Raw genomic sequence first — 7,743 nt, 5'->3', positions numbered from 1 at the left:
CAGTAGCAACAGTAGTAACAGCAATAGCAACAAGACCCGCACTGTCAAGGCCAGGGCTGTGAGGTGAGCGGATCAAGGACTGGGCAGGGTCTTGCTGGAGAGACCGTCAATTTAAACTGAAGGCGATGAAATTTATGAAGTTGCGACTCAGCCTTTCTGTTCCCATCCTATTCAGGTGTAGCCCGTCTGATTTAAATAGGTCACGCTCTGTCCAGAAATAATCGAAATTACTTATAAAGCCTAACCCAGTGGCAGTTGCAAAGTTGTGCATCCAGGGATGTAAGCTAAAGAGACAGCTGAAGCGTTCTGAGCTTTTTAACATGGTGGGTATTGGGCCAGACAAAACAGAAATCTTCCCAAGGCTTTCTACAGTGTTGACCAATGATTCCAGATCATAATGAAGTTTAGTGGATTGTCTGGACATAACATCATTGGTGCCTATGTGTAGGAGAACTGTTTGAGCAGTGGGATGGAGATCGATAATAGACGGTATCAGCTCTACAAAATCAGTAGTTTTACCACCAGAAAGGCAGTAAGTGATGGAACCTGGGAGATGCACATTTCTAATGATGGAGTCACCGATTCTAAGAATTTCAGGAGGTTGATTTTTGCAGCCGTTATCATAGACCGCTAGTTTAGGCGACAGGGATAGATGGGTGATATCAGGAGTAGTGGAGACACCTGCGCCGATGACGTCATCATTTCCTCTCGACGCGACAGGCCCTGCGTCCAGTCGTGGAAAAGAGGACTGTGGGAAAGGGAGAGAAGGCCAGGATTCTGCGTTGGATAACGAAGGAGGGGACAAACATCGGGGACGTTTTCCTTTGGACATTTGTGGGCTAGTTGGGGGAGTGCGGCGTTTTCTCTTGGGGGAGCTGGGCAGCGCTGGCTGCGGCAAAGCGGTCTGTGAGCATGTGGCTATCTGCTCGGCTAGCTTCTCCAATGGACCAAAGAAGTTGGACAGCGGGATGGGATCATCGTCATCATCTTCTGAGTCCGGAGTAAATAAGGGGAGAGATACCCGTCTCGTCTTCCTAGCAACGGTCGCCCAGGAGGGAGAATGAACGGCCGATGTGCCTGGAACAGCCGCGTTGGTCGAGCTGGAAGCGTCCTGCTGCAGTGCATCCATCCGGGCGAGAAGCAGGGATTGCCGCTGTAGGACGTCATCCAGGAGACCCTCAATGGAGCGCAGCTCGGACCTCAGGCCTGACAGCTCAGGCTCCGCCAGGGTGAGTGGAAGCATGCTTGGGAGAGAGAAACAAACAACTGACAGTACACAGCTCTATCTGTAGGAGGCAATAGTAGCCACCTAGCCGGTGGTGGCAGGAGGTCTGGGGCAGTTGATGTTACTTACACGCAAGGGCTCCAAAGTTGGAGCCCACTGCGATGACCAGGTGTATGACTTAGGTAGATGAAAGGTGCGTTAGCAAGCAGCAAAACTTACCGACACGGGTCCAACTTTGTGGATCCGTTGCGGTGGAGAGACCTCAGTTTCTTGTCCAAACCAGTTAGCCTCCAGGCTAAAAACAGGCCGATGCTTCACTCGACACAGTCACACTGGTTTTCCAGTGTATGTCTGCTCATGTTCTGTTCATCGCTGTCTCAGGTGAGATGTCTTGATAAATCTCTAATATACTGTTCAAACTTGCATTTTAGATACAAGGTCCGGTCAGTGACCAGCCAGATGGCGCGTTCCTGACCCATTCCAACGCAACAGAGCATTCCCACACTAACAGGCCTGATCACATTGTGAAGGGCTGTGAGCTGCTGACCAGCCTGGTTAGTGTGTCAAGGTGAGCATGTTTTATATTTGCCAACACAATTAATGCAAACATAATCAAGCACACCATAATCTATATTTAGACACACTGAAAGTCTTATGTTTTTCTTATAATCTCATTAATTTATTATTTCATGCAGTGCTGAGCTTTCTGGGGAAGGTACCAGCCGTGAGTCTTTTGAGGAGTGTTCCAGCCATGGTGCCCATGACGCTGTCCCTCATTCATCCATCTAACAGCCAACGATAAGTCTGCCAAGGCTCCCCTCTGTCAATGACAAGATACAATTCATTAAGGCATTTGAAACCCTCCTGCAAGCTCACCCTCTTTCACTGAGTGGGAAAAGGCCAGAAGTGAAACAACGTAAGCATGTGTCTCAAGAATTTCAGCGGAAGCTTTACACTCGCTGGGCGAAGAAGCAGTTTGAAATGCGTGCACAACATGTTTACTGTGAGTATTTTCTGACCATATTTAACATTATTTTCAAGTAAAAATGATTGCATGGTTCAAAGTTTTCAATTATTGTATTCATGACTAACAAAACTTTTGTTATTTATTTTGACAGCACTCTTCAGTCAGCGAAAGCCAACAAAAGAGCGGCTCCAAGCTTGGACGAGAAAGCAGGGATGGAAGATTACGGCTGCCAACTGCGATGAAATTCTTCAGAAGTGGGCACCATCTGGATCTGAGGACCGTATCATGGACAGCAAACTGATACAGACACTGGTTAAAACACAGACTTGGAGAGGACTTCACATCAAAGAATTGGAGGGGAGGGCAGAGGGATCATTACGACCCGCAGATTTCAGGCTGACGAGGTGCTCTGTGACTACCATGGACCTGTTGTCACATTCAGTGAGGGCCAGAAAGTACACAAGAACACCACTGCCAGGGAGACTGGGTATGTCTTCTTTTTCAAAAATAAAAAAGAACAGTCAATGTGCATTGACGCCCACTCAGACAGATGTGAATGCCACCCTAAGATCCAGACTATCGGCAGGTTGATCAATCATTCTAAAAGTAATGCCAACATCAAGCCAAAGTACGTCAGTGTGGAAATGGATGGAGAGGAAAGGGATGTAAGGGTGAGGAAGTTCTGTTTGACTATGGACTGAAAAGAAAATCTTTTGGTGGAGAGGGTGGAGAGCTCGACTGGCTACCATAGCCTGCTGGGCATCGGCCTGCAGACATTCTGTTGCATGTCCCAGACCCGGTGAAATGTAACTGAATTGTCTTGGCCAGCTCTGATGCCTCGATCTTCACCTCCAAAGCCAGTGAACTGTGAATCTTCTCCCTGCCTCTCTGAAAAGTAGCCTGCCCTGCATCTGCCTGCACTCACTCTGATCTGCATTTCCAACAGTATCATTGCTGAGGAGTCTGGAACCATCTCCCAGTCAAGGCAAGTATTGATATTGTCTGACAGTATGATATCAGGACTCAGGTGCTCTCTCTACCTGCCTCACTCTGCATCTGCTGCAGATGTTTAACATGTGTTTTTTTCCCCCCTCTGTCCCACATGTCCTGCTGCCTACAACCTCTCTGATCTGAATCTCCAATCATCTGTTCCTCATGGCTGAGCAATATGTAACCAGCGTCCAGTCAGAGCAGGTCATGATATTGTTTGACAATATTAACATGCCATTGTTCTGTGTATTATGCCTGATGTCAGGACTCTGGTCTCTGAGAGCCTACCACACAGACTTAGTACTTGTGTTAGTTTTACCAGACAGTAATTGTGCAGACATCATTCTCATTCTCTCATTCATTTGAACTCACTCTAACATGTGTTTTTTTGTTGTCTCTTCCACAAGACCTGCTGCCTTCACACAATCTGATCTGCATCTGCAACCAGAAGCTTTTGTTTGAATATTTGCAACTACCACAAAGATATGCACCCGCAGCTGCTCCACCCGGCCTCATGGATATTAGATATTATCCCCTTGGACATTTGTCTTTTCCTGTAGCATTTGCAACGTTTGGTGTGGCAGCTGTGACAGAAGGTGTGAAGGTTGTTGAGTTGGATGACGATGTATTTGAGGATGTAGTTAAGGATCCCTCAGCTGGAGTGTTAACCATCAAATATGACACTGGTTTGTCTCAGTTACATTTGTAATTTATATAACAGTATTAATGGACATGCTAGTTCCTTGTGGTTAATATTTTTCCTTCCATCTGCTTCTATCTTGGTCAGAATCTGTCTCCATGGTACCATCTCCTGAGCAGTCTGAACTGATTCGTCTGATTCTCAAGATACAGACACCCTTTCAGAGAGTCCTTCTGGTAAACGGCAGAGGCTGGACACACAAGCCAAGCACGTAAGAATTTACACACATACACCAGAGCAACAGGAATTATTTTTAGGCCACCTAGGCCAAAATAAAGAATAGTGTTATTTTAATAGCCATTTGTTTTTAAGATATATTTTTTTTAATCCCTACTTATTATTGGGACGTATTCTCAACTTGCTGAATTGTTTTGCTCGTTGTTTGAAGTTGGTGGAATCCATTCTTACCAAGAAACCTGGTGGGGAACACATAATAAATGAATATGAGAAGGAAAAATGGTGAACATACTGGCAGCTGACATGACGGAGAAGAATGGGTGATTTGTAAATAGTTTTTAAATGACTCAATGTAGCTTTTAGATTAAATTCAAATCTTTGTTAAATCCAGTGCATATAAGAAATCTTTACTTTTTTAAATCTTGCAGTACATCACCACCCAGACAGGTGAAAGAGGAATTGTGAGCTTATTCCCCTACCTCAGTGATCCATTCTCCAGGACCGGTTATGTAAGTCACACACTATAATGGCTGTGATAATGTTAAATGCTACATTTAAACATTTTCATTTCTACCAGAGCATACTTTTAAAGATACTTTTTGGTTAAAAAAATGTGATATAATTGCTCTGCATACATGAGTCTTTTCACGTTGCAGTTGTGGAACTATGGCTGAGATGGTGTTTTCTTCATCCCAGTCTTTTTCAAAAATGTGTTAGAGGGTGGGGCTACAGGAAGGATGAGGGAGCAGAGAGGGAGGAGTGGTGGATTCATATTCAAAATGTCACTCTTTTTTGTTGTGTCCAAAATTACCTGGAAGCACCTTAACTTTAAAAAAAATCTCATTAATGGAGTGTCTGTTTTTGTTATCCTTTCACTCCCCCAGGAGCATTATTATGATGGCGAGAGTGGCACTGGGTACTTGGCCTGGAGGATTAAAACTATTCAGAGATCCACTGCTAGAGACAGACAATCAACATATGGAGGTAATGCTATAATAATACTAGAAGAAGATCTGAAACATTGCTTTTTTTTTGTTTTGTTTTTTGCCTGTACGTTTATATGGTTGTCAAAATATGGTATTTTTCCATATTGTGTAGCATCATCTGAAGGGGCATCTCATGAAGATGGGCCTGGAGAAATTAGTCTGTGGAAACAGAAATATCTGACATTTAAGAGGGCGGGAAATGACTTAGAACACAGCTGAATCTGAAACTGACACCTGCTCCTTGTGATCAGTTGACTGTATAATTGGTTGTGTTGACTTGTCGCTAGTGAGAACACTTTTCGTACGAAGGAAAGTGGTGATGAGTCATTTTGGTCGCCATCATTTGAATGAATGGAAATTTTGTTTCTGACACTTGAATTTTTTCCTTCCTTTATGCGCTCTGATTCGCATTGCTTGCTTGTTTACTCTTGTTTAAAAGTGTATGTTTTCGTTTTATACTTGAAATACCGGTACATGATTTCTTTGCATTCAAGTATTTTACTTTTGACATATACAGTTCATGTATGTGTATTGTTTGTGTAACTTGAATAAATAGATTTTTACCGGGGGGGAAAAAACCCCCAAAAAACATAATTTGGATTAAAAATATTTAGTTCTTACCAGAACCTACCCCTAACACGGCCGACAAATTCCCAATAAAATCTGTCAGAATATACTTTTGATCGCCAGCTGAGATAATGTAATGCATCATGTTAAAAGGTAAGAGGTAAATGACAATTAATTTATTTGGGGATGTCTGTGCAGGTGCTGGTACATTCCCAAATAAGGCAATGTCTAACTAGTCTCACTCTAAACTTGTTATATAGCTATTGGCCAGCATACAGGTGCTGTAGAAAATTAGTGTAAATAATACACAGAGGCTGATGTATTTTAAATGAATTTATTAAACAAAACACAAAATGAACTGTATTAAACTGAAAAATGAAAATAATTAACAAAAAAGAAACATTTTATACAATGAAAACAATGACATATAAAATTATAAACAAAAAAATCAATACACTCCTTCTTATTCTTCTCTATCCCCTGATCCCATATCCAGTATTTCCTGCTTCTTCTTTCCTTCTTTACCTGGCTTCCATCTGATTGTTTTAGTCATTTCTCTAAATTCCAGTTTTTTTATAATCCATTTTTCAATAGCTTTACTTTTTATATGATCCCCCCTGATCTCCTATCCAATATTTCCTGCTTCTTCTTCCGTACATCCTGCTGGGTGGTTAGGTGGGGGCCAGTGGTGGACAGTAACGAAGTAAATTTACTTGAGTACTGTACTTAAGTACAGTTTTTGAGTATCTGTACTTTACTTGAGTATTATTTTTGGGGGATACTTTTACTTTCACTCCACTACATTTGAAGGACAAATATTGTACTTTTTACTCCACTACATTTCTGTTGATGCTCTCGTTACTCGCTACTTTTGAGCTTACGTCAGCTGATGATTGTTTTTTTTTTTTTGCAAAATTCTGAGAAACAAAACTGTTTCTGCTGATTCACGTATGGTTTCTTAGTCGTATTGCCATACATGTACTACGTCATGCCATACGAAGAAATGGAGGAAGAAACTGGAGAAACACATGGAGAAACTCCACCGAGCACCCGTGGCCTTATTTCAAACACATGTTTGACCCATGCTAGCTTAATGTTTGTTAAAGTGTGTGTGTGTGTGTGTGTGTGTGTGTGTGTGTGTGTGTGTGTGTGTGTGTGTGTGTGTGAGATAGAGAGAGAGAGAGTGGGTGTGTGCACGATAGTGAGGTGCTGTCTTTGATGTGGGTTATCCGGCTCATTTTTGGCTGTGATGTATGATATAAGTAAAGTAAACTAGCCGATAAGTTGTTTATCCGTAAATGTCAATATCAGTTCTTGTAGTGCCTACATCTACATCTTTTTTTATGTAGAGACAGCATGGATGTCAGATGCAAAAATATACTGAACTGACCGCAGCTGTCTGCCATATATTTAATTTGTTGATGAATGCAGCCGAGTCTGTGTTCTGAGGCTTCTTGCCTTTATTTGTTTATTTTTGAGCTATAAACACGTCTGTAGCAGAATCACATCAGTGTATTGTATAATGACATTAAGCTACTTTCCTATCCTGTATTTCCTGAGATATTTTTTTAATACTTTTACTTAGGCCTAAGTAATTTTTTAAGCAAATACTTTAGTACTTTTACTTAAGTAATATTTTGACTAAGCTACTTTTACTTGTATTGGAGTAATATTTGACAAGGAGTATCTGTACTTTTACTCAAGTAGTGAAGTTGTGTACTCTGTCCACCTCTGAATAATTGTAATTTATTAATCACTGGCGATTAATAAAACACTCGTTAATGGGGCACCACCTCCGATGTTTTGTCTATTTGAATAATCCGGAGGTAATTAATCAAATCCGACTAAACAAGGTTAACTTGTATCAATTCTAATCAATTTCAGATCAATTTATTCAATCTCATAAATGAAGTAGTGAATTCTACACAGTTTCCATCGGTTCTCCACATTCAAAACAAACCTGCACAGACAACGACATACGGTTAGATATGTTTATTGACTAAATAATTCAGATTAAATAAATGAAATGGCAATTTAAATGAATAACAACAGGTAACAGGAAATGTGGAATAACTAAGTAATGGGTTATTAGTGGAATGGGCTGATGGTGAGATCACGAGTTAGGTTGAAG

The 7,743-nt window shown here is 41.5% G+C and overlaps 1 long non-coding RNA gene across 1 annotated transcript; it reads left to right on the top strand.

The window, feature by feature from the left end:
* The first annotated feature begins 3,788 nt into the window (after positions 1–3,788).
* On the top strand, positions 3,789–5,367 carry LOC311267964. The gene is made up of 4 exons (XR_014623898.1): positions 3,789–3,868; positions 3,970–4,093; positions 4,488–4,568; positions 4,944–5,367. It is a non-coding gene; the product is annotated as an uncharacterized lncRNA (long non-coding RNA).
* Positions 5,368–7,743: the final 2,376 nt, after the last annotated feature.

This window comes from Pagrus pagrus, assembly GCF_965226575.1.
Source record: "Pagrus pagrus genome assembly, chromosome: 13".
Lineage (NCBI taxonomy): Eukaryota > Metazoa > Chordata > Actinopteri > Spariformes > Sparidae > Pagrus > Pagrus pagrus.
This window is presented reverse-complemented; position numbering and strand designations above follow the sequence as displayed.